The sequence below is a fragment of the Peromyscus maniculatus genome, chromosome X (genome assembly GCF_049852395.1).
Source record: "Peromyscus maniculatus bairdii isolate BWxNUB_F1_BW_parent chromosome X, HU_Pman_BW_mat_3.1, whole genome shotgun sequence".
In the NCBI taxonomy this organism is placed as follows: domain Eukaryota; kingdom Metazoa; phylum Chordata; class Mammalia; order Rodentia; family Cricetidae; genus Peromyscus; species Peromyscus maniculatus.
The window spans coordinates 47022455-47049904 of NC_134875.1; the positions used below are offsets into that span (position 1 = coordinate 47022455).

General features: G+C 37.4%; 1 protein-coding gene across 6 annotated transcripts in view; it reads right to left on the reverse strand.

Annotated features, from left to right (window-relative positions):
• Rtl4 (retrotransposon Gag like 4) overlaps nucleotides 1-27450 on the reverse strand; it is a 351939-nt gene that overhangs the window by 317787 nt on the left and 6702 nt on the right. For 2 of the 6 annotated variants that reach the window (XM_076561641.1, XM_076561637.1), the window contains 2 exons: nucleotides 18272-18340; nucleotides 7342-7417 (listed from right to left, as the gene is read on the reverse strand). The exons of 2 other annotated variants lie outside the window; for them this stretch is intronic. The gene's annotated coding sequence lies outside the window, so the exon portion shown is untranslated. Of the gene's footprint in view, nucleotides 1-7341; nucleotides 7418-18271; nucleotides 18341-27450 lie in introns of those variants that run through there. 2 more of the 6 variants (XM_042268794.2, XM_076561636.1) reach the window with 1 other exon arrangement.

Genomic DNA, 27450 nt, shown 5'->3' on the forward strand with positions numbered 1-27450 from the left:
TGTAATATGTCAAAGAAATTTTCTGTATCTACTGACGTGATCCTCTATGATTTCTGTTCTTTTTTATAGTATTTTATAATTAACTTTTTTTTATTTTACAATACTATTCAGTTCTACATAATAGCCACAGATTCCCTTGTTCTCTCCCTTCCTGCCCCCCTCCCCTTCCCCCCAACCCACTCCCCATTCCCACCTCCTCCCCTGAGGACTGGGATCTACCTAACTTAATTTCATATATCGGCCATGGATTCCCCGTCCTCCCTCCTCCCACCACGCCCCTGCCTTCCCTCGCAATCCACTCCCTATTCACACCTCCTCCAAGGCAAGGTCTCCACTGGGGAGTCAGCAGAACCTGGTAGACTCAGCCAAGGCATGTCCAGTCCTCTCCTCCCTACACCAAGGCTGAGCAAAGTGTCTCAGCAAAGGCCCCAAGCTCCAAATGTCAGCCTGTGCACCAAGGATAAGTCCTGGCTCCACTGTCTGGGGGCCTCCCAAACAGTTCAAGCTAATCAACTGTCTTACTTAACCAGAGGGCCTGGTCAGTTCCATGGGAGTTCCTCCTCCATTGGTTCACAGTTCATGTGATTCCACTAGTTTGGCTATTTGTCCCTGTGCTTCCTCCAACCATGGTCTCAACATCTTTCACTCATACAATCCCTCCTCTCTCTTGCCAGTACTAGATGTAAAGCAAAGGATACCCAGACTGCAACTCACAACTCCAGGGAGGCTACCTAGTAAAGAGGACCCTAAGAAAGACACAGGGATCGCCCAATGACAGAGAAATAGATAATGAGATCTACATGAGCAAACTGGGGATGGGGGTGGGTAATGGAGGGCAAGGGTCAGGGGAAAGAGAGCTTAGGGGAGAGGGAGGTCCCAGCTGGATCAGGAGCAATGTGGGAGAATGGAGAGGGAGATACCATGATGAATGATTTCTGTTATTGAAGAGCTAATTTGGTGGGAAGAGAGTGAGGTTAAGAGAGGATAATAGAGATAAACATGATCAAAGACCATTGTATATGTGTGTGTAGATATCTATATCTATATGCATATGTATATGCATAGATGAAATTGTGGAGAACTAACTCAATTTTAAAACATATTACCTACAAAAATATATTTATTTCTTCAACTCTCATTCACTCTTTTCTTATTGATTTGTGGATGATAATCTTATCAAATGTCATAATGGAACTTATAAAACAGATTTTCAAAGTATGAGTTTTACAAATAATAATCTCACCATAAAGAGGTAAGCATTACTGATATACTATGATGTCTTGTTTTATTATATTTACAATATATGCACTTTTATGTAAATATGTACTATATTATATATACTTGTCCTAGCCAGCTTCCAGGATGACATGCCCATCTCCAGGCAATCACATTCTTACATAATTCCTGACTGGACTGTAACATGGATGGTCTATGTGACAAATATCAAATGACATAAATCATACACGATCTTTATGAGATTAATTTATAGAAAACATTATTCTTTGGTACCTTGCTTTGGGGGAAGCCAGCAGCTATTAGGACATGAATGTAGACAATTTCTTAATTCATGACGAGAAAAAGAGGTCCTTGGCCAAGAGCCACAGAGAATCTGAAGTCTACCAACAGTCATCTAAATGAGCCTAGAAGTGGATTCTTCAATCACAGTACATATTTAGCTGACTGTAGCTGACATGTTGTCTGAAACCCCATGAAGAAATGTAAGCTTTAAATATACAGCTAACACCATACCAGATCCCTCACCCTCACAAACTATATGACATAATCAATACCTGTATTTTAGCTTCTATGTTTCAATTTAATCATTTACACAGTGATAGATAATAAAATAGTATTCTATGACTTTATTCTCTCAATATGACATCAACAACATATTTATATCTCATAAATATGAGCTCTGTATTATTATTTCAGTAATTGGTTATATTATACTATAAAATAAGTATCACAATTTGCAAATCACTATTCACACTTAGGTTGTTTCCACATGCTTGCTGTTACAAACAATATTATGGTTACAAATAATATATCTGCTGTGGTGGTATTGTGTTCCCCAAAATATTGTGCACCCTAATAAATTTATCTGGAATCAGAGAACAGACAGCCACTAGATATAGAGGCTAGAAAATGGTGGCACTCACACCTTTAATCCTAGCATTCCAGAGGCAGAAATCCATCTGTTTAAGGATACAGCCAAACATGGTGACTCTTGCCTTTAATCCCAGAAAGCGAACCTTTAATCCCAGAGAGTGATGGCAGAAAGAGAAAGATATATAAGGCATAAGGACGAGAAACTAGAAGCATTTGGCTGGTTAAGCTTTCAGGCTTTGGAGCAGCACAGTTCAGCTGAGAGCCATTCGGATACAAGGACACAGAGGCTTCCAGTCTGAGGAAACAAGATCAGCTGAGAAGTTGGTCAGGTGAGGTTAGCTGTGGCTTGTTCTGTCTCTCTGATCTACCAGCATTGATCCCAATAACTGGCCTCAGGTTTGATTTTATTAATAAGAACTTTTTAAGATTCATGCTATAATCTGCCCATTAAACAATGTACATTTATTGAATTTTTTCCTTGGAATAAATTACTGAAAGTGGAATTGTTCCTTTAAATCTATAATGTTTTCAAGCTTCTTTATATATATTTTCAAATTGCCTTCACCAAAGGCTATATGAATTGATCTCCTATAAATTATGTATGTGCATATGAACACTGGGTTTTGCTATTTTCTTTAATCTAGTTTTAAAATTATATTTCCTTAATTTCAGGTGCAGTTGAACCTTTGTAACATCACTAGTTATTTGGACTTATTTACTTCTTTGTAAATTACTTGTTAATACTGTTTACCCACTTCCTTATTTTACATCACTTTATAGGGTTATAAAACTTTATTATGTGTTAAATAAATTTAATCTCATTTCTGTCTATATGTTATAAATATTTTCCAGAGTTATTATTTTTAATATGTTTTGTCATGTAATTTTTTAAAAATTTTATGTAGTTAAATATATGTGATATATTATGGTTTCATTTTTTATGTAAGTAAAACTCTCAGATTGTCTTCTGTGAAGCTTTGTGACATTTTTCTTTATGAATTTTCTACGTACTTTTTAAAAAATACATTGCAATTAATATATAATTACATCACATTCATCCTTTCATACCTCTCCCTTCAACCTCTCTCATGTGTCACATTGATATCTTCCTTTTCTTTATTTATGTCTCTCTGATCTACCAGCATACATACATTTATGTATTCACAGATATATAAATACAACCTGCTTCATTCATTTTGTTGTTTGTGTGTATATGGCACTTTTAACCTTAGCTAATTTTGTTTTCACAGTAATATGAATTAAGCACTTCTTATACATATTTTCACTAGGTTTTTCCCTATTATAATAGCCAAATATTACCTGATCTATCACTCCCTCAACCTCAAGTAACACAGCTTGAAAATAGGTATCCACTGATTGAGGGAAACAAGGGGAAATCATCATAGAAATCTTCCTTGAACCAATAAAATGTCTACCATAATAAAACTTATAACTGAGCAGCCACCCATTTTTAAACTCTAAACTACTATCAATGACAATCCATTGGCTTATGCCACAATGCTAAACTCTTATTAGTTCTAAAAGGTATTAAGTTAATTTTCCTGGGATTCTCAGGCAGTCACATTATACTAAATGGCTATTTCTTTCTCATCCTTTTGAATAAACATGCCCCTTAGTTAGTTTTCTTGTGTTCAGTCTATGACTTTCATAATGATGTTGATAACAGTGGTTATTAGAATCAATCCTGTCTTGTTATTGATTTTAATAAGTATTCTTTGTATCACCATAATTATAATATTATCTGTTATTGTTATTTTTTCATGTAATGGAAGTATTCCTCTACTGTAATTAAATGCTTTTATCAGATTGAATGTTAACTTTCCTTAAGTACTCTTTTGGTATCTATCAATCAAGGTAATCCTTTGAGTTTTTCTTTGAACTATTAACATAATTAATTTCATTAAATTATTTTGTGACTGCAATACAGGTGAAATGAATGAATAGGACTCTCCAGAGATTGCCTCCTGGCAGAAACATAAATTTAAATAACTATCCATATATGAAAACATCTTCATAAGTATTAAAGCAACCATGTAACACAGGTGTATAGCACAAAAATGAAATATACTTAAAAAGGTAATAAGTAAAGCATTATTTTATTTGAATTCTTTCAACTTTGAGAGAGAGATTATCTCAGAGGTATCATTTACAGCCTAGAGAGATGTATTATCTTATTGAGAAGGGTAAGAGGGAGAAATGAACACAGAAATTTTCCTGGAACCCTAACAGAAGGCTCATCAGAATGAAACTCAGAAATGAGCAAGTACGCATATCCCAAACTCTATGCCAATGCCATAGACCAAGTGTCTGGGTTTCACAATGTACAGTGGATATGATCTGTATTCTGCATCATTTCTGAGAGGACTTCAGCTGCCCTTGCCACCACAAAGTCCTCACTAGCATGCCATCTCGATCTCCTAGAGGTTTCAGGCTCACCCTAGTGCCATAGCAGCTCCAGTAGTCCTTCACAGCAAGCACAGTGGGCACGTTTCATCCCAGCCTGTAGGGCTACATGCTTCATATCCACAACAGAGGACCCAATCAATAAGTGTAAATATAGGCTCAGGGTCCAATCAGCAAATGACTTAAACAATGAGCAATCTACTTAAAACTAAATTTTAAGAAGAATATCTTGATAACCAGTTACAACCCGCAGCTACAGAGAAGCTAGCTAAAAAGGAAGACTCTAAGAGGGACAAATGGATTGCCCTGGGAAGGGGAAATAGAGATCTCCATGAGTAAACTGGGGGGTGGGGGGGCAATAGAGAGTACGGGATGGGGGATGGGAACATTTGTGAATGGGATGGTCAAGCTGGAGCAGGGATGGAGTGGGAGAGCAGTGAGGGAGATACCATGATGAGGGAGATGTCATGGGGATGGGGAGAGGCCAGGCACTGGGGAGGTTCCCAGGAATCCACAAGGATGGCCCCAGCTTAGACGACTAGCAATAATGGAGAGGGTGCCTGAACTGGCCTACCCCAGTAATCAGATCAGTGAGCACCCTAACTATCATCATAGAGCCTTCATCCAGTATCTGATGGAAGTAGGTGCAGAGATCCACAATCAAACACCAGGCAGAGTTCCAGGAGTCCAGTCAAAGAGAGAGAAGAGGGATTCTATGAGCAAGGGGCATCAAGATCATGATGGAGAAACCTACAAAGACAACCAAAGCAAACTACTGGGCACTCATGAACTTTAGAGCAACAGCTGTGGAGCCTCCACGGGACTGGACTAGACCCTCTGCATAGTGGAGACAGTTGTGTAGCTTGATCTGCTTAAGGGACCCCCTGGCAGGAGAATCAAGATTCATCCCTGGTGCATGAACTGCTGCTTTGGGGCTGATTACCTATGGTGGGACACCTTGCACAACCTTGATACAGGGGGAGGGACTTGGACCTGCCTCTATTTTATGCACCAGGTTCTGCCAACTCCCCATGGCAGAGCTTGCCTTGTTGGAGGAGGGAATGGGTGGGTGGGGTTGAGTGGGAGATGGAAGAGGTGGGAGGAGTGAGGAGAGGGGGATCTGTGATTGGTATGTAAAATGAATAAAAAATATCTTAATTTAAAAAAAGAATATCCTGAACCCAGTCAGAGGGAAAAAATAATATGCAATAGTGTTTTAATATGGCTATTAGTTATTTCTTAGCAGAACACTTACAAGCCAAGAGAAAGTAAAATGATAGTCTAAGTGCAGAAGGAAAAAAAATGTCTCCACATAAGAATACTATCCTCACCAAAGTGCTTCTTCAGGAAGAAACAAAAGGTGAGGAAGTTTATCACCAGGCTTATAATATAAGAACATAACAAAATCCTTCAAGCTGAAAAAATAATGCTATTGAGTAATATATAAAACACACTAGTAAAAATAAGCATTCAGATTTAGAATGGTTTGGTACTGTGATTGTGGCATTTAAACCATTTATATCTTTAGTGTGAATGTCAAAAGATTATTTTAATGTCCACAATAATTTGCTAAAGGGTATGTAAGGTTAAATAAATTAACTTTGCAGACATCCTTACTGCTGTTTTATCCTCATCTCTCCTTTTGTATTTACCATTTACTATCCTATGCAGCTATAAAGCCTATGAAGCACAACAACCAGTATGTTATGATAATCTTAAGGATGCAGCAGTGGCAAACATAGCTCTCGAGTTGGACTTAAGACCACCCAACAAGATGGAAATCATGGCTGGCACCAGAAACCTAACCAACTATCCAGAGCTACTTAAGTCATGGATCTTAGAGAACCTACACCCACCACTTTACTAAAGCAGCATAATCCCTAACTACATTCTAAATATTTGCCCTTATATCCACAGGTAAGGAAAGTCCTCACCCCTCATCTATTTAACAGATGGAGACTGTTACAGGAAACCGTTACAGAAAACCACAATCAATCAAAATGCAGAGCATGGAGTCCAGTCTCAATGGATATACCAATAAAACAAGTCCCACACCTCAGACTCAGGGAACACTGTGAAAGAGGGGTAGACATACTTAAGAGAAGAGTCGGATCATTAGGAAATTTGCTAGGAGACTGTCTCCTTAAAATGTTAGAAGCTACATCCATAAAGTGTCACTAACATGGCTGCCTAAACTTGAGCTGAACAAGGGCAACAACAATAGATATACTAAAGTGGACAGAGGAAGGATCTCGAAGCCTCAACCCTACACAAAAACCTGCAAGCAGCTAAGGAATGCTGAGAGCACACAAATTGTTTATCCAATACCAAATGATCAGTCCTGAAAAAAACATAGATAGATAGATGAGAGAGAGAGAGAGAGAGAGAGAGAGAGAGAGAGAGAGAGAGAGAGAGAGAGAGATGAGTAACATACAAACCATGCTATATTTAGGAATATACATATATTAATATATTTATGCATAACAACTAATGAAAAAAAAGAAGCCATAAATGTGAAAGAGATTAAGGAGGAGTATATAGGAGTGTTTGGAGAAAGGGGAGGGATTGGGAAAATGATGTAGTAATATTATTTCAAAAAATAAAAGAAGTAATAAAAAAGAAGTAAATGGTGATGTTGAAATTCAAAGTGGAAAGAGTAATAAAAGTGTTTTCTGTTATTTTCTTTCTGTACTTAAATTGTTATTGGTTTAAAGTAATCAATTATATGATTTTTGTAAGTCTCACACTAACTATAAAGTGAAAAACCTATAGTAGAAAAGTAAAAACAAATAAGAAATAAAAGCATACCAGCAGATAAAAGTATTTCATTCCTGGAAATAGATGAGAGACCCACGGCCAAACATTAGGCAGAGCTTGGGGAATCCTGTGAAAGAGAGGGAGGAAGGATTGTAAGAGCCAGATGTGTCAAGGACAACACAAGCAAAACCACAGAACCAAGTAACCTGGGCTCATAGGAACTTACAGAGACTGTGGGGGACCAGCTCCCACACTTATTTATCCCAGGGACTCTTGAGGAATGAGGGATAAGAGACTTAGAAATAAAGAGGGGAGAGAAAACACAGGATAGACGCAAATGAGACTGGATCCTTATCCACTGGCCCAGAACTTTATTCCAAAGGTCTATTTATAACAATGCCAAGGGGTGGAACAAAAGACCTCCCTCTTGCTACTTACAAAACACCTGCACTCAAGCCTGTGGTCCAATCATCCTCTCTATGCAGAACTGCTGGGTAAAGCCATTAGGAAACCTGAAAATGGGCTCCCACAAGAGACTGAACCAACAACCAGGGAGCCTGCATGGAACTGACCTAGGCACTCTACACATATGTTACAGTTGTGTAGCTTGATCTTCTGTGGGACTCCTAACAATGAGAGCCAAGGATGTCTCTGACTGTTAACCTGCTTTGGGGACTCATTGCTCCTACAGGATTGTCTCATCCAGCCTTAATAGAAAAGAAGAGGTGCCTAGTTTCACTGCAACTTGATACACTGTGGCTAGGTGGTACCCATGGGCGGCCAACCCTTATCCCCAAAGAGAAACAGAGGAGGAGGAATTGATGGCTGGGAGGAGGGACTTGGAGGAGAGGAGGAAGAAGAAACTTTGGGATGTAAAAACAAAAATAAATAAATAAATAAAAACAAAAATTTAAAAATTAAAAACTACTTCATGCTGTGGGACGGTCTGTATGTCAAATTGCTCTGATTGGTCAATAAATAAAACACTGGTTGGCCAGTGGCCAGGCAGGAAGTAGGTGGGGCAAGGAGAGAGGAGAATTCTGGGAAGCGGAAGGCTGAGGCAGGGAGAGACACTGCAGCCGCCGCCATGACCAGCAGCATGTGAAGACGCCGGTAAGCCACCAGCCACGTGGCAAGGTATAGATTTATGGAAATGGATTAATTTAAGCTATAAGAACAGTTAGCAAGAATCCTGCCACGGCCATACAGTTTGTAAGCAATATAAGTCTCTGTGTTTACTTGGTTGGGTCTGAGTGGCTGTGGGACTGGCGGGTGACAAAGATTTGTCCTGACTGTGGGCAAGGCAGGAAAACTCTAGCTACAAATGGCGCCCAACGTGTTGGCAAGAGTTTCTACCTAAAACCTGAGAAAAGATTCTAAAACAGAACTAAAAACAGCTTCCTAATTGTCTCTCTCAAATGAGCAGCAGCCTGTCAGTTTGAGCTACTGGCGGGTTCCTAGTGTGCGAGCTTGGTCTGCAGTATGGCGGGAATGAGGCTTCTGCAAGTGGCACATTAAGCTGCATGGTGGATTTAGCCTTTGCTAGTACAAAACAAAAAAAGAGGTTTCTGGGCTACACGCTGCTTTGATAAAAGCATAGACCCAGGAGGGCTCCCAGAGCTGGCGGAAAAACGTACCACCGCCATGTTGGGAAGCTGAAGTGGGCGGAGTCAGCAGGCTTAAAAAGCTGCAGTTTAAAGCAATAGGCTCAAGGTAATATAAAACATAAGCCACATAAAGATTGCTAACACACAGAGAATCTGGATTATGTTCTCTTTGATATTTGTAACTGAAGAAAAACATTTGATTACAAAAGCTGTTGAGTTATGCCAAAATGTATATTTTAAAGGTACCTTGACTTCAAAATGTGGATGTAAGGATATGTTGCTTTGGAAAGGAGGCTCTGCTTTTGTTTCCACAGAAAGCCAGAGGCTATATATTTGTTCCAGATTAAGATATATCAGGTTTGACCAGCCAAGACTACCTGAAAGGTCTCCGATGACACCATGGCCCAGATGATCCAACATCCAGAATCGTTTCAAGGCAACTGGCTCAGATGATACGGTCTCATGGACTACTCCATGATCCTAAAATTTTCTTTGTGTCCCCATAAGATACAGCGCCCCCCTCCAGTAGGAAGTAGTAAGAGAAGCTACGCCCAAATTCCCAAATATACCAAGCTGACTTTGGAGATGTGTAAAAGTTAAAACCTTCCTTTTAAAAAAAAGAAAGGGGAAGTGCTGTGGGACGGTCTGTATGTCAAATTGCTCTGATTGGTCAATAAATAAAACACTGGTTGGCCAGTGGCCAGGCAGGAAGTAGGTGGGGCAAGGAGAGAGGAGAATTCTGGGAAGCGGAAGGCTGAGGCAGGGAGAGACACTGCAGCCGCCGCCATGACCAGCAGCATATGAAGACGCCGGTAAGCCACCAGCCACGTGGCAAGGTATAGATTTATGGAAATGGATTAATTTAAGCTATAAGAACAGTTAGCAAGAATCCTGCCACGGCCATACAGTTTGTAAGCAATATAAGTCTCTGTGTTTACTTGGTTGGGTCTGAGTGGCTGTGGGACTGGCGGGTGACAAAGATTTGTCCTGACTGTGGGCAAGGCAGGAAAACTCTAGCTACAACTTCATTCCAAATGAAGATATCAATGCAAGGAAAACTAATTTCCACCAGTAAGTTACTCTCATCAGTAAATATTTGAATATGAATAAACTCTATAATTAAAAGACTTTGTGGTAGAGTGGAAAAACACAGAATACAATGATACACTTCCAACCAGATTCCCTTCACGTGGAAGGACACATGTATACTGGAAATCAAGTGATGAAAAAATGTATTTTATGCAAATGTAAACCAAAAATAAATAGGTGTAGAAATACTTAGAGAAAATAGACATTAAGCCAAAAATTACTTTTTAAAATGCATATAATTTTAAGGTAGAAAACTCAGCAAAATAAAGTAATACTTCCTAGTAAATAGTGGAGTACCTAAATAGATAAAACTAGTATTAATAGTCTGGGAGGAAAAGATAGACATCCATAACATTAGGAACATTACTATCCCAATTTCATCAATAGACAGACTATGTAGATACAAAATTCATACAGAAATATTGAATTTAAACTATGCTTTAGCTATGCCAAATACAGAATGCTACCCTCAAACTGCATAATATGCTTTCTTCTCAAGCTTACCTGAAACATTGTCCAAGACAGATTACACAGTAGGCCATAATATTTGAACAGGTTTAAGGAAATTCAAAAATTATCAAATCAAATACATTTTCTGACCACGATTGCATAAAACTAGACAACATTAACAGGAAGGTCTTAGAAAAATCATAAATATATATATAAACCAAACAACATATTCCAGGACAATTGATGGCTCACTGACACAAATTGAAAAGTAGATTAAAAGACAGATAACATTTATAAAGGATCACTGGTGTGAGAAGTTTTACACTATCAAAAAGGCTAATCTAAAAAAATCGATACATTTCTACTCAGATAAACTTGCCTGGGTTGAATAACAACAAAATACAAAATGAACAGACCAATGCACAAGATTTAATCACTAATAAAAAAATGTCTTGTCAAAGAAAAGCCAGAATGTAACAGCTTCCATTACTGAATTATATCAAACATTTAAAGCATTCACGTCTATATTTCCCAAACTTTCTTTCAAAAACCAGAGGAAGGAATAGTATCAAACTCATTTCATGAGACTAGCATTGTGTTGCCCTGATAACAAAAAGTAAAAATAGGTCATTAAAAACATAATAACATTTTTGGTGAACATAAATGCAAGAATCTTCAACTAGTGTATTCCATGGCAAGACTACCTGGTTTAAATGAATACTTCAAAATCTCCAAAAGCACAGGTGGTCTTGTTTAAAATCAGAAAGCAAAACAAAAATGCATAGTTATGGGAAAGGGACCTTTAGAAAGGAGCGGGGTTGACAAGGATGAGAGGGAGATAAGATGAGGTGGGGTGAGGGTAAATGAATGTATTGTACACATTCACGAAATGATTAAAGAATAAATTTAACCAATCAATAATAATCTTCAAAAATCAAACAATCTGGAGAAGAGGGGAGGTGCATGGGGGGGCAGTGGGAGGAGTGGAGGGAGGGGATGCTGCAGTTGGGAAGTATTGTATGACAGAAGAATAATAAAAAATAAATAAAAATAAAAAGGAGAACCTGGATAGCCGAAGCAATCCTGAAATTACCACACAGATTTCAAGTCATATTATGGAGCCATAGTAATAAAAACAGCTTGATATGGGCACAAAAATCCAAAACATAGCTCAATGAAATGAAATGTAAGACCCAAACTTATGTGCACATAAAGACAACTAGCTGATATTTTACAAAGATGGCGAAAATACATACTGGAAGGAAGAGAGCATCTTCAACAAGTGTCAGCAAGAGAATTGGATGCACAGTCATGGGAAGATATATGTAGACTAGAGGAAGAAAAAGGCTAAGGAGACAGAACCAGGTCACCAGGATCTGGTAATGGAGAGATGGTTGTAGAAATTTCAACTAGCCAAGAAGAATAAATTCAAGACATATATTATACAACGTGCGGACTATTGTCAACAGCACACTGTAGTATTAATAAATTATTAGAGAGTAGGTTTTAAACATTTTCAACATAAAATTATTACTGTGGGATTCAGTCAGACCACAGTATGTGTAGATACGTGTTTAAAAACATTGTGTTATTCATAATAAATTTAATGTCATGTGTAAATTTTTAAACATAAAAAAATGAAAGATCCCCTAGAAAACCAGCTGTGCATTCTTAAATTGAGTCCTTCTGGGTCAGGAAATATTACTTTTTCCATCACTTCTATATTTTTTTGTACCATATCACTGAAAATTTTGAATCCATATTCATATGTGAGGTTTTCCTTTTGGTTCTGTCTTTGTCGTATAAGATTTTGAGAAACAAAATTGTTTTTAAAAAATGAGAAGTATCTCTTGCTTATGAAAAACTAAAATCTCACAGAAAGTATCTGTACTGTAAATGTTCAGAAAAACTCTCTTATTTAAGTATAGAAAGTATCACTTCTATATTTTTGTTGTTGAAAGACTTGCTAGTTATTTAACAGCTTTTTCATAAGTTTTGTTTTTGTCTTTTGAGACAGATTCTTCCTTTCTCTGTTGCTCAAGCTGCCTGAAAAACACAGTACTCCTGCTTTGGCCTCCTGAGTGTTGTGATTACAGGATGTCTAGCAAATCTAGGCATTTTATAGTTATTACTTTTCTATCTTCCTTAATTTGTTTCTTATAATTTTCACAGAGATTTAGATTTATGACATTGGCATTTTCTGTCACTCTCTCTAACTCTGTGTATACTGTCCATAAGGGGAAGCAAAATGTGATTATCTATACTGCAAGCTCTGAAGTCAGCCTACCTAGGTTTGAATTCTTTCCTTGCTAATATACTTACATTCTTAGAAATTCTCAATTTCAAATAGGACATACTTCAGCAGCTTCTTGACTGTACTGATGCAATGATGAAAGTAGTTAATTTTATAAATGTTCAAAACAAAACTGTCTCTTAAATATGTTTAGCCTTCCATTATTATTAGTTTCCTGGGTCTACCATACAAAATACAGCCAAATGGAATACTTAAAGCCACACAGACGTGTTCTCTCACTTTGGGAGGCCTGTAGTCTTAAAAGGGTACAGGACCATGCTCTCTTGAAAAGCTACAGCCATTCTCTGGGACCTCCAGGCATTTCATGTGGCAGCATAACTCCAATTTCTACCATCGTCTTCAGGCGGCCTTTGTTCTTCTTCCTCTGGTTTTATGTTCCTATGTATTGGTAAGGACATTGTCATTGTATTTAGGGCCCACTCTAATCCAGAATGACCTCACCTTAGCTTAATTATATCTGCAAAGACCCAATTTTCAATAAGGTCACATTCTGAGATCAGGAGTGGACATAAATATTAGGAGGATATGGCTCAGATACTTCTACTATGTTTTCTTTCCTTATCAGTTTTTCTTCTTGTATTATTGACTACCATGGATCTGTCACTTATGGTTCATTTTGAAAACTGGCTTGTATCTATTTCTGTCTCTGTGCTTTTCTTTTCTGTCTCATTTTTTCCTTTGATATATAAAATTTTCTTTCCGCCTTGATTTTTTTTATGTTTTCATATCTACCTTCATGATTTACTTTTCCCTTTTTTATTTGGCAAAAATTATATGAATTTGTTTTTTAATTAACCACTAGATTTATTCTCTAAACTCTTATGTCTCATCCATCATTCTTATCAAAATAATATCATTGAACCTTTTATTTTATCTTCAATGCCAAGTTATTTAGCATGATATAGTTCCTATATTGTACATGGTTTGGCTTGGTTATTTACCTGTGGTTTTTCACATATGGACTCATTAAATCATGATCATAAATTATGACATTATGGCCAAAATTCCTAGTTTATTATATGTTTCCCTTTTTTGATATTAAAGATACAGTATTTTTAAATGTTCCATGAACAACATTTAGTTAAGCCATTAATCTTGCAGGCACAGATATGCAGATATAGGCATTTTCATAGAGTTAAATACCTTATTAAATTGGCATGTTTCCCTCTATCTTCCTTTTTTGAGTATTTATAGTGCAGAAACTGCTACTTATAAACAAAACTGTCTATCTTATCTTTCTTTTTAGCAACGCCTCCTTTGGGTTGTAAAGCCCAAGGTCATGGGCAGAGCAAGTACCACAATAACTATTTTGCCTGATTATTAAATGGATTTGTTGTCACTCAACATAAAATAGTATGTTTCCGGCCTCCCTCATGGCTACCACGTAACTAGATTCTGGCTGTTGTGGTATATGTAGGTGTGGAAGTGGCAGCTCGTCTTCTTCTTCCCCCTACTTGAATATAGAATTGATAGGCTGGAATCAGAAAAGCCAGTTCAGACTCTAAAAGTGCTACAGATGACCCTCAACTTATAATGGACTTATGACCACATAAAACCATCATAAATTGAAAGTATTGTAAGTCAAAAACTGCATCTAAAACAACTTATATACCATCTAACTTAACTAACACCACAGCCCACTGTAAAGTGTAGGTTATTTCCTCTCATGCTCATGGAGCTTGAAAGGGAGTTGTGACGAACTGTAGAAATGATCCCTAAAAGCCGGGCAGTGGTGGCACACACCTTTAATCCCAGCACTCGGGAGGCAGAGGCAGGCAGATCTTTGTGAGTTCGAGGCCAGCCTGGTCTACAGAGTGAGATCCAGGAAAGGCGCAAAGCTACACAGAGAAACCCTGTCTGGGGCGGGGGAGACATTTGAATGGCAGTTGTGGTTTACTGCTACTGCCTAGTATCACTGGGGGCTCACACTGTATATTGCTAGACTAGGAAAACATCCAAACTCAAACCTTGAAATAAACAGCACTCTTTTTTCTGTTCATACCATTGCACTGAAATTGTCCCTGCTAATGTCCTTTTGTTGCTAATTTCGAAGGTACAGTTTCTAATCATTTTTAAACTTTGTCTTTCTAGAACATTTCATACTCTTGTTTTACATGATAAAACTTTCTCCTGGCATTCTTCCAGAAGCTCAGAGCCATATTTCTGACTTCTAAGCTGAACCTTCCACAATTACATCAAAAACTTAATGGATCTTGTGCTCCCTTAAACCTGCTTCCTTTAGTTAATGTTTATACCACCTAACTTGATAACATCCTTCTTTTTTCTTCCTACTTAACTGTATTTCCCACTATCAAAGCATACCTCACAAATACCTCTTAAATTGTGTCCTAGATAATGTATTGGTTCAGATACCCCACTTAATTTTTTGCATTGCTGATGTTGAAACCTAGGGCATGCTAGGTTGGCACTTTACCGATGAGTTACAGGCATTCACCCCATTGACTTTGTCTTAGGCTTTTCCAGTTTCTAGCTTCATGCTTCTAGTCTCTCCCTCACCTTTCATAAAGCTACCCTTCTTAAACATATATTATCACACATCCACTTTGCTTCAAAACCTCCATTGATTCTTCGTTGTTAAACTTCTTTGTGCCTTCCTTGTAGAAATCTTTATGACTCTCAAAACTCATCATATAATACCTATGCTCTATGAACAGATTTCTCATACCACTAGAAAACATGCCAGATGTACATCTTTTCACAGCTTCATAGGTTGATGCCTGTTTTCTTTTAATAGAATATCTCCTTTATATTCTTTTTATGGCACACTCATATTTATCAGTCAAACCCTAGTTAAAATGTCACCTCTTTCAATAAAGCTTCCCTCACTCTCACAGTTAGGAATCAGTTGTTGTTGCTCCATAAGACTACCAGTATTTTTGCTGACACTGTTGCTATAGCATTAATCAAGTTGCTGCTTTCTTGTTCAGGGCCCATTTCCCTTCTGTATGGAATAAGTTCTATGAGAATCAGGAACTGTGTAATTTATTGTTAAATCTAGCTGAGTCTACCTCAATAAAAGACTAGGAGCCAGAATCAAATTCCATAAAAGATTCTTGGTTTTCTATATATTTATTCCCTCCCAGATCAGTAATGCCTAAAATTCTCCATGTCCACATTTATCTTACAGCACTCAACATTATTTAAATATGTTTCTAGAATGGGCCAAAAGTATTCATGGTTATTTTACCATACCTTACCTGAAATAGTATGAAATCATGAATTTTCAATGCTGTGGGGCAAGATACATACCCTATTCCATTGACAAACACTGTTTCCTTTCCAATAAATATTTGTGTCGTTTTAGTAGTTAAAAATGAACAATTCATTGTTTTTCTAATAACTATGCTTCTTTTGATTGAACATATTGCCATATATTCCCTTCTTTACCTACTGACTACATTGTATATTCCATGATGACAGAGATTTTGGGTTGTTCCCTAAGAAACCCCAATCAATACCTTATTATGATCAATTTATGTAAGTCTATTAAATGGGTAATAGAATGTATTAAGATATAAATTGAGAAAAATACACTCACGATTACAGAACAGAGTAGACAGCAGAAGTCGTCCTCTGATCTGACCAGGAATGAATCCATCTCACAGACTGGAGCAGGAAGAAGGGGCATGTGACCCTTCTCCAACTCCTTATAAAGGGTCACATACAATGGCAGGAAGCACTGCCTCCTTTAAGCTATAAAGCTCAAGGTCATGGACAGGGCAGATATCACTACATTTCCCCTTTTTGTCTAAATAAGAAGGTTCTAATATTAATGCAAACTATATACAATAAGAATGTTTATCAAGTATTGTCCAGGAAAAACAAAGGGTAATAACATAAACAAAAGATGGAACTACAGCCAACAAGAATAATATCAAACAAGAAAGACATGGTAAATGTCCAGAAATGTTCAGATCATAGGTAAATGACAAATTACCAAGATTATTCTAATTGCCATTCTGTCTTGAAGATTCTGACTCTACTACTAATATGTTCTAGCTAAGACATAAGAAGATTGTAACTGTAACTATCTAGTCTTCAACTCCATCAAAGACCTGAGAAGGGACATAATAATACCTGAGAAAACAGGAGATCCAACTTCCGGGTATCTTGCGAGAGTAGACAAAGAAGCTGGCAGCCTGGACAGTCACCTAAAGTCTCAGCATTGTTGCTAAATAAACAGCCACAGGCAACAATGACTCCTAGAAATAGACTGCATAATGCTTCATTAACCTTGAATTTTCTCAATGCTGATGAGAAAGGAACATCTGGAGAAAGACATTGGATGACAGACAAAACTTCGGGGCTAAACCAACCAGTTTATTGCAAAGATGTGTTGACCTCAGAATGGAAACCAGGATATGTCCTACATTGGGGAAGGGGTTTTGCTTTTGTTTCTGCAAGAAAAGAAAAGCGATGGATACCAACAAAATTAATAAAAGTTTGATTCAAACAGGAGAAACCCTTGATGAGGAGAATTAAAGCTCATCCACCGATGTGACATCCCTACAAAATGTAAGAAAAATGTTACATCAGGAGTTGTAGCAGGGTTGGGTTTTCTGTCTTTACAGGATAATAGGAATACCCATCTTCAAGAAATCATAAGGCCTTGGACACCCAGAAGTCTAAAGCAGAAGAAAAGAACCTATTGGTACCAATATACTCTACAAGGTAATATCTCACTACCTAACATCAATATCTCTTTAACTCTAGAATAGTTGTGGTCCCAATTCAATTATAAATCAAGCTGGCTTTGGAGTTGAAATGTGACCCTTCTCCAACTCCTTATAAGAGGTCACTTACGGGGCTGGAGAGGTGGCTCAGCGGTTAAGAGCACTGGCTGCTCTTCCAGAGGACCTGGGTTCAATTCCCAGCACCCATATGGCAGCTAACAACTGTCTCTACCTCCAAGATCTGACACCCTCACACAGACATACATGCAGGCAAAGCATCAATGCAAATAAAATAAAATAAATAAATTATTTTTTTAAAAAAAGCAGAGGTCACTTACAATGGCAGGAAGCAACGCCTCCTTTGGGTTGTAAAGCCCAAGGTCATGGGCAGAGCAAGTACCACAATACCTATTTTGTACATGAATGAGTAATGAAACTGTGTATGTGTATGTGCGTGTATATATAAACAGGGAGGCTAAGACAGTTGACTCAGTGGTTAACAACATGTACTGTTCTTGCAGAAGATCCAAATTAGTTCCCAGGCCCTATATCAGGCAGCTACAATCACCCATAACTCCAGTGGCAGGGCATCTAATGTCATCTTCTCATCTCTGAAAGTACTCATATAAGTGTGTCACACACACACACACACACACACACACACACACACACACACACACACACACAATGCATCTTTAGTTTTAAAAAGAAAGGATAAAGATAGCTAAATTATTTTTTGTTTCAGAGCTCCTACTCCCCCCCCCCCATTAATCAAGGACAATGCAAAACCCTGAGTCAACTATAAAACCTTTTGCTTCAAGGCATACCTCCACATTCAAGACCTCTTGCAGTTCACAGTCTGTTATTCTATTATTGGAATCATCTGACCATGGCATCTGTCAGGAGCAATGGAGAACAAATGCTTACTTTGAAGTATGCCCTAAATATCCCATCACGAGAGCATACTCTAATCATACCCTGTAAGATTACTATTAGCACTCACAGAGCACCTTCCTGGGGGTGTCCATTACTTTTGACCAAATGCCTGCCAAGAAGAAACTTAAGGGGGCGAGGATTCATTTTGGTTCATAGTCTGTCATGGCAGAGCAGCATAATGGCAGATGAACGTGGAGTTGGGACTCCTTGCACCCTCACATATTTTTGTCCTTTATTTATTTGTTTTGATTTCATCTTTTACATCCTAGCTGCAGTTTCCCCTCCCTCCTCCTCTCCTCACAGCCCCTATCCCTCACCCCCCCACCCCCCATCCACTCCTCCTCTGTTTCTATGCAGAAAAGGGCGGCCTCCCATGGGTATCAACAAAACATATCATATCAAGTTGCAGTAAGACTAAGCACACCCCCTGTGATATTAAGGCTGGACAAGGAAACCCAGTATGGGGGATAGTACACTTTCACATCTTAGAAGAACAGAAAGTATCTAGAGGGCCAGAGGGAAGCCAGGCTATAAGACTCATTCCCCAGTTACTTACTCTTGTGGGTTCCAACCCCCCCCCAAAAAAAACATTGCGCAAGCATTCAAACACATGATCAGAGCCAAGGCATAACAAGTAGCTTCATCCTCCTACCCAACTATATGTGTGTATATACACTATACATCACAGAATCCTCACAGTGTAGGAATGGATAGCTGATCTGTGAATTGTCAATAGGAACAGCTATACAACATTGTTTAATAGCTCTGTGGGGGTGTTGGTGAATCTCTTCCAGGCCACTCTGCTTGTAAAATCAGATATTGATTTCAATACACAACTTGATGGTATTACTGATGTATTACCCACCAGTTTCTTGCTCAACAAAGACTGGCCTCAGAAAGCATTGTTTTCCTACTGGTAACCTGGCTGGCTCTAAGTATGTCAAAACTGATGTAATCAGAAGATCTTTGATCATAAGAGGTTGCACCGCATGTGTCAGAACTCAAACTCACCAAACTGACACATGAGATGTCTACAGTTGGTTGAGACCTACTTGAATATAATCAAAACTCAATTCTCAGATTCCTTTATAGTAAACTACTACATTAAAGTTGATACTTGCATAGCATTTGCTATGGGCTGCAGCCTCATACTATTGTAAATATCTTCAACTATTAATTCACTTAATCTTCTTAACAAAATTACAGTAAATGCAACTTCCACATCCATTTTACAAGCTGAAAAATGAGGCACAGTCATCACTTGGACTTCCATCTATCTTCTGACAATTTGAAAGCCATGGCACTCAGCTAAATCGCCTTCCCATCATTTCCATCACTTCTATTCTCCTATCACACAGTCACTTTCTCACTACCACTGCGCTATCTCTACCTTCTGTCCTTTAGTACAAACTTGAAGGATTTGTCTTCCACTACACACTAACTCCTACCATCATTTCTGGTAACTTCTATGGTAATATAGATTTGTTTTCCAACCAGTGCACTGAGCCTTCAATTTTATTTCCAAATATCTCTTCCTTAATGACTGTACTTCGGCCACTCACTCTCAAAACAATGGTCTCTTTAAATACTTTTTTCTTTTTTAAGATTAATATAATTACATCATTTCCCTTTCCCATTCTTCCCTCCAAACCCTTCCACCATAACTGCCCTCTTGCTTTATACCAAATTCATGACCTCTTTTGTCATTAATGGCTGTTACATACATATTTCTAAATATAACCTGTTCATTCTGCATAGTGTTACTTGTATGTCTGTGTTTTCAAGGCTGAAACTGCCCAACACTATTTTGTGTTGGATAAGCAATGGGTGCCCTCTTCCCTGAGGAAGATTGTTTCTCCCACTCTCACAAATACATTCTTGATTGTTGTGAGTACCAGTTTCTGTTCCTTCTCTAACATGACTAATTCTAACCCCTTCCTAGTTTTCCATGGAATGCTTCCTCTAATTCTCAAGATAATGGAGTCTCTCAATCCATTGCCTCCTCTATGTTCACTCTCTCTGCATCCTCCCCCACCTTTACTTTTCTCTCTACGGAGCTTTTATAATACAATTCGCCACATTCCTAGCTCACTCAGTGCACTAAGCTTCTGTCACACTCACCTAGAAAAATCTCAGAATAAATGAAGTCTCCTCCTTTTTCTCATCTGTACTCAGTAAGCTGAGCAGTATTAAAAGAAATACCATCAACATTGCCTGATGACTCCAGTTCCTTACTTGGCTGGGCCTCTCATTCTCAAGTTTTTCTCCCATCTCTTTAAATCTCTAAATCTGGGGTCTGGACAGATGGCTCATCAGTTAAGAGCACTTGCTGATCTTGCAGAGGACACTGGTTTGTTCTCCAGAATTCACAGGGCAGCTCACAACCATCTGTAACTTGACTTTCTGGGCTTCTGTTGCCCTCTTCTGGCATGCTCAGGCACTGCACACATGCAGTACACATGTACATGTAGGCAAAACAGTCTTACAATACAATAAAACATAAATCTTGAGCCACATACCTATCTCTTTAAAAAAAAAATCTCTAAATCCTCAACCAGAGTCTACCTCCTCAGGAAATAATCTCATCTCTTCTAAATCACCACAGAATATATTAAAAGGTCATAAATATATTGCCACAGCTGTAAACCATGAAACCTGCAATTTTTCTGAATCCACACTAATACATTTATCCCTTTCATGTTGTAACAAGAGAGCTGTTACTCTGCCCTCCTCTCATATCTAAAGCTAATAGTGTCATATTTTTAGGGCCTCGCTATATAGATTTTCTCCTCTCTTTGTCTCACCTTCCCTACTGGTTATGTTGTCAGCATTTAAACACCTCAAAATCCCTTCAACATAAGTAAGCAAAGGTCCCAACCACCCTGACTTCATGTGCCACACCTGCTGGGTTCCCCACTTCATCTTTTCTGCAGTCTGAACATGCTATCCACATGCTGACTACTTCCATCTCCTCATCTGCAATTCATTGCTCAATCCAGAAAATTGTCACGAAAATCAAAGAATCAATGAGCATCCATCACTCCATTAACACAGGTAGTTACATTTTTGTCCTTATTTCACTAGATTGCTTAGCAACATCAAACACTGTTAATCCCTTCTTCTTGGAGACATTTTTCCTTGGTCGTATTCCTCAATTGTCCTCAGAATATCGTTCTCTTCTCATTGTCCTCACTCCAGTATTCTCAGTTGCCTTTGATGGCCTTTACTTAAGGACTTGATCTTTAAGCATCAGAGCTCACTCAGCCTTCCCAATTTGTCTCTCTTCTCTCTCCTATTTATATTCTCTCCCTAGGTGATATCATTCTAATGCATGGCTTTAAATAACATTTGTATGCTGACAACTTCCAAATCTTGCTACTGACCTTGACCTCACTTTTGTGCAGCTTGAGACATATGTCCAACTTTCTTTCTTCTCCCTTTGGATGTCGTAAAGCCATCTTTAACTTTCCATCTCCTAAACTGAATTTATGTCCCATCTCTAAAATATGCAGATCCATCAATTTATGTACATAATTGAAGCAGTATCATGATTCACCTAGTGGGTCAAGCCAGAAAACTTAAAAGTCATCTTTGGCACGTCATTCCAAAATTCATCATTAAGTTCAGCTAATTCTGTTCCATAACTATTTCATGATTCAGTCATCTTCTTTGTATCTCACTGTCACTACCTGCTTAAACACCAATATTGTTTCTTTCCTTAATTATTTTAGAGCCACCTTAGCAGGTCTCTTTGCCTCTATTTTTCTGCCTCTACAATTCATTCTTCATAACCAGGTTCATCTAACATTATTTTATTGTTGTGTACCTATTCTTCAATAACATCTCATTATTTTTTCGTATGAAGTTAAAAGTTCCTAGCATGGCAATAAGTCGTTGCACTCTTTCATATAATTTTGTAATGCAGTCCTTTAATCTTCTTGTGGCTATTCTTCCTTCTTGGACTCTACACAGCCATTGCCTTTTTTCCCAAATTTCTAGAACATACATCACTTAGTGAGTAAATGTGCAATATAAGTAATATGTAGACATTAACCAAGTGAAGAAGGTTTGGAGCAATATTCCAGACAACGTAGTAGCATGTAGAACTTCAAAGAAAAATCATTCCAAAATCTCTTATAATTATCATGGTAAGGAAAATGAAGGTAGTAGTGGAAATGGAGAGAGAAAATCAAATCTAAGTGATTCAGAATTGACAATGGACCTTAGTGACTTTATAGGATACCCAACCTAAGGGATAGGGAAAAGCCCACAATAAACTCAAGCCTAAAGGTCTGGGATAAGAAAAGTCTTATTTATATTTATTTCATTATACTTATATTTGAAGCTAGAGTATTAGAATATGAAAACATTAAAAATCACTGAGTTTTAACTGATGATGGTTTAACACTTAAGAAACCAGGTATTAGATGGGATTAAAAGGTGTTTATTTGCATGTCCATAAGATAAAATTAGGAAGTAGGAGTTTTCTATTTCATAGTTATATAAATATATAAAAGAGTAACTCCATAGTTTTCCTATACTGATTATTAACCAAGTAGAATCATATATAGAAAAGTAAACCAATAACACACAAATGGCCAAAATGGAGAAGTTAAGGAATAAAAAAAATGATATAGAAATATAATAGCCACCTGGCAGCAATAAGCTATTTTATACCAATAATTGACTTGAATACAAGAAATATAATAGCCACCTGGCAGCAATAAGCTATTTTATACAAATAATTGACTTGAATACAAGTTAATAATGTTCTCCAATTAAAAAGCAGAGTAACAGAACATATTTTAAAAATATGATTCAAGTGTGTACTATTTAGATCCAAATGTTAGAAAAAATATTCCATATAAATAGCCAATAAAATTTAGCGTGGGTAGTAATACTAACACCAGACAAAATGGACTTCAAATGATGAAAAATAGTCATAAGAGACAAAAATAATATTATATATTTATAAGAAAAACACCAAAAAAACACAAAAATTATAGACAATGGAGATAACAACTACAAAACAACAATTTAAGGGTAAATATGTATCTAGATAATAATAGTTAGAAACTTCAATGTTACACTTTCAGTATGTATAAAATAAGATGAAAAATCAATAGGAAAATAAAGGACTTGAATAAACACTCTAAGTCAAATATAAAAGATATACAGACGGACCTCAGAGATATTGCAGAGCTGGTTCATGTTATAGCAGAAAAAAAAAACACAATAAAGCAAGTCACATGAATTGTTTTGTTTTCCACTGCACATAAAAGTGATATGTATAGAATACTGTAGTCTCGTAAGTATGTGATGCATTATGTCTTTAAAAATGTACAGATTTCAATTCAAAAATTCTTCATTACTAAAAGTGCTAATGATTGCCTACACATTTAACATGTCATGATGTTTTGTTGTTAGTGGAAGATGATGCTTAGAGTTTATGGCTGACAAATGACCATGTAGTTGCTGAGGTCATATTTTATTTAACATAAGACAACAAAGTATGCCTTATCAGTTAACTATTCCTTTCATGAAGATTTCTCTACAGTCTGTGAAGCTACTTGATTTTACTCAAGGGAAAAATTTGAAACTTGGAGTCACTACTCACAAATTCTGCCACAGCTTTGTCAACTAGGTTCACACAATACTCTATTTTTGCATGGTTATAGAAACAGTGTATACAGCATTCTCACTTGTAGATTCTATTACAATAAATTATGTTCTTTGCTCATCCATAAGAAACAGTTCTTCATCTACATCAAAGATTTATCATGGGATTGCAGCAATTCACAATGTTTAGGCTCCACTTCTAATTTTAGCTTTGTTGATATTGCTACCACATTTGTAAGTACCTCCCCAACTGAAATATTGACTCTTGGAAAGTCATCTATGAAGGATGGAATAAATGTCTATCAAATTCTTGTTATTGTTGATATTTTGACTTCCTCTCATAAATGATGATTTCTTTAAAGTCTCTAGCTGACACATAAAAATCTTAGAATTGGGTACTAATGTTAATATATATATATATATATATATATATATATATATATATATAATGATAAATATCATAATGTTCAAATAAGGGCAAATGTTCTCGCTCCTCATATATTAAGAATCCTTAGCCATTGATCCAACTTTCATGAGTTCCCACTATTTTGGTTTGGTTGTTTCTGCAGGTTTCCCCATGATGACCTTGGTGCACTTGCTCATAGAATCCCTCTTCTCTCTCTCTTTGACTGGACTCCTGGAGCTCGGCCTGCAGGTGTTTGGCTGCAGATCTCTGCATCTGCTTTTATCAGTCACTGGAGAAAAGCTCTGTGATGACAGTTAGGGTATTCACCGATCTGGTCACTAGGGTAAACCAGTTCAGTTCAGGCACCCTCTCCACTATTTCTAGTAGTCAAAGCTGCTTGGGACTGGACTAGGCCCTCTGCATGGTGAAACAGTTGTGTAGCCTGATCTGCTTGGTAGGATCATAATCCATCCCTGGTGCATAAGCAGGGTTTTTGAGCCCACTACCTATGATGGGACACCTCTTGCAGCCTTGAGGCAGGGGGAGAGACTTGGACTTGCCTCTACTGGATGTGCCTCCCCATAAGAGGCCTTGCCTTTTTGTGGGGAGGCGTTGGGGGTGGATTGGGAGGGGGAGACTGAAGGAGTGGGAGGAGCGAAGAGGGGGATCTTTGATTGGTGTACAAAGTGAATGGGAAACTTTTCTTAAAAAAAACCATGTTCCTAAACATAAAAAAGAATCATTTTTTTCTAGCTTTCAAAGAAAATATGCTACATTATTCATTACCTATAGCCATTTTACTTTGCATACAACAGCTACCAATAAAGCTATTTCACTTTCTTATCAAGCATGAGTTTACTGGATTTTCACTTCTCATTTACTTATTTCCTTTATGAACTTTTTCTTTGTATTCACAATGTGACTACCTATTTAGCACAAGAATTCTACCTTTTAGCTCATGTAAGTTCAGAAATTTGGGGCCAGGTTGTCTTTTGTTTTGTTTTATTTTTGAGATAGGGTCTCCTGGAGTACTCCAAGCTGAATTTAAATTCACTATGTAGATGGTCAGTCTCAAATATACCATCATCCTGCCTTAGTTGGCCAAGTTCTAGGATTATAGATATGTGCCACTATACCTGATTTGGTGATGGGAAGGAGATAGTGAGCCACTGTGCAACCTGGGTGGACCTTAAACTCACATGGCGTGGGCTAATTTCAAACTCATAGTTCAGTCCTCCTGCCTCAGTTTCTTAAGTACTAGAATTATAAGCATATATCACCATACCCAGATCCTTTCACAACTTTTTACAAATCTTTCTCATTAAGTTTAGCAATTGTAGATTTTTTTTTAATTTTAAGTGATATACATGTGAACACTTAGAGGCCATTAATGGGCTTATTGGCCTAATTTGATAATTCTATACCAAGAATAGGAAATGGAGGAATAGCTGATTAGTAGAGTAATCAGACCACACACAACATATATGCATTCAATACAGTATTCAATGTGGGCATGGTTATGGCCTCCAAAAGCAACAGTAACATTAAACATCTTTGATCACAGATCACCATAAATGTATAACAATGAAAAGGTTGAAATATTTCAAGAACCACAAAAATATGGTGCAAAGATATGAAGTGAACACATAGTTTGGAGAGAGTGGTGCTGCTGTACTCTCAATGCATGGTTGTCCCAGAACTGCAACATGAGAAAAATACAGTATCTGGAAAATGTAAGGATAATAATGAGTGTTAGGTACAAGAGTGAAGTTCAGTAAAATGAGATTTTTTTTTGAAATAAAGTCCCACTATATACTTCCAGCCTGGAATCCACTTTATTGACCAGAATGCCCTTAAAATCACAAAGATCCACCTACCTTTATTTCCCAAGTGCTGGGATTAAAGACACATGCGACCTACTGAATGAGCACAAGTAACTTTCTTAAGTGTACATGGAACATTTTTCAATAATACATATATTAGAAGCCTCAATTAAATTAAAAAGACAGAAATCATACACAGTATTTTGTAGATGTAACCGTCTTGTTAAATAAGAAACACAGAGCCAATTGCAAAGTTAAAAAGCCCAAGAGGTCAGAGCAAAAGCTAAGAGCTAAAAACCTTACCCTTCACTGCCACTGCTGTCCTTCTCAGCAAAAAACCTATATCCTGTGTTTGTCCTTTTTATTGACTTTCTATTCTGCCTTTTCATTGGTTGTAAACGCAACCACATGACCTCCTCATCACTGCCTATTTATACAGACCTCCAGGTCTTCTATGGTTGGTATTGAGATTAAAGGTATGTGTCCCCATGCTGGCTGTATCCTTGAACACACAGAGATCTGCCTAGCTCTGCCTCCCAAGTGCTGGGATTAAAGGCGTGCACCACCACCACCACCCAGCTTCTGCTATGGCTTGCTATTAGCTCTGACCCCCAGGCAACTTTATTTATTAACATACAAATAAAATCACATTTCAGTACAAATAAAATATCACCATAGTATTTTCTCTGACCACAAGAAAATGAGCCCATGAATAGAAATCAATAAGAAGGGTACAGGAGAGTTTGTAAATAAATGGAACATAAACAACAAGTAAATTAAAGAACAAATCATACAGGAAAAATTTAAAATGCCTTGAGAGAAAAATGAAGATAAAATATAACATAACACAATTTATGTGACACACTGAAAGCAACACTCCAAGTAATACTTTCATTGTAAACATGTGCATTAAAAAGAACTCAAACTGATTAGCTAATTTATGTGTAAGGAACTAGAAAAAAGAATAAACTAAACCTAAGAGAAGCAGAAAGAAGAAAATAATCAAGACTGGGCTAAACATAAGTAAAACAGTTAATTGAATTAACATTAGAGAAAACCAACAAAACCAAAAGTTAATTCTTTAAAAAGATTTAATCATTATATTGCAATGATCTCACAGATAAAACTATCATGCAGCTAGATTACAGTAGCCACTCAAATAAACATTTGCCCATCCTAAAGTATGTATAACTGAGTGAACTTCTATAAAGTTAGGATGGCC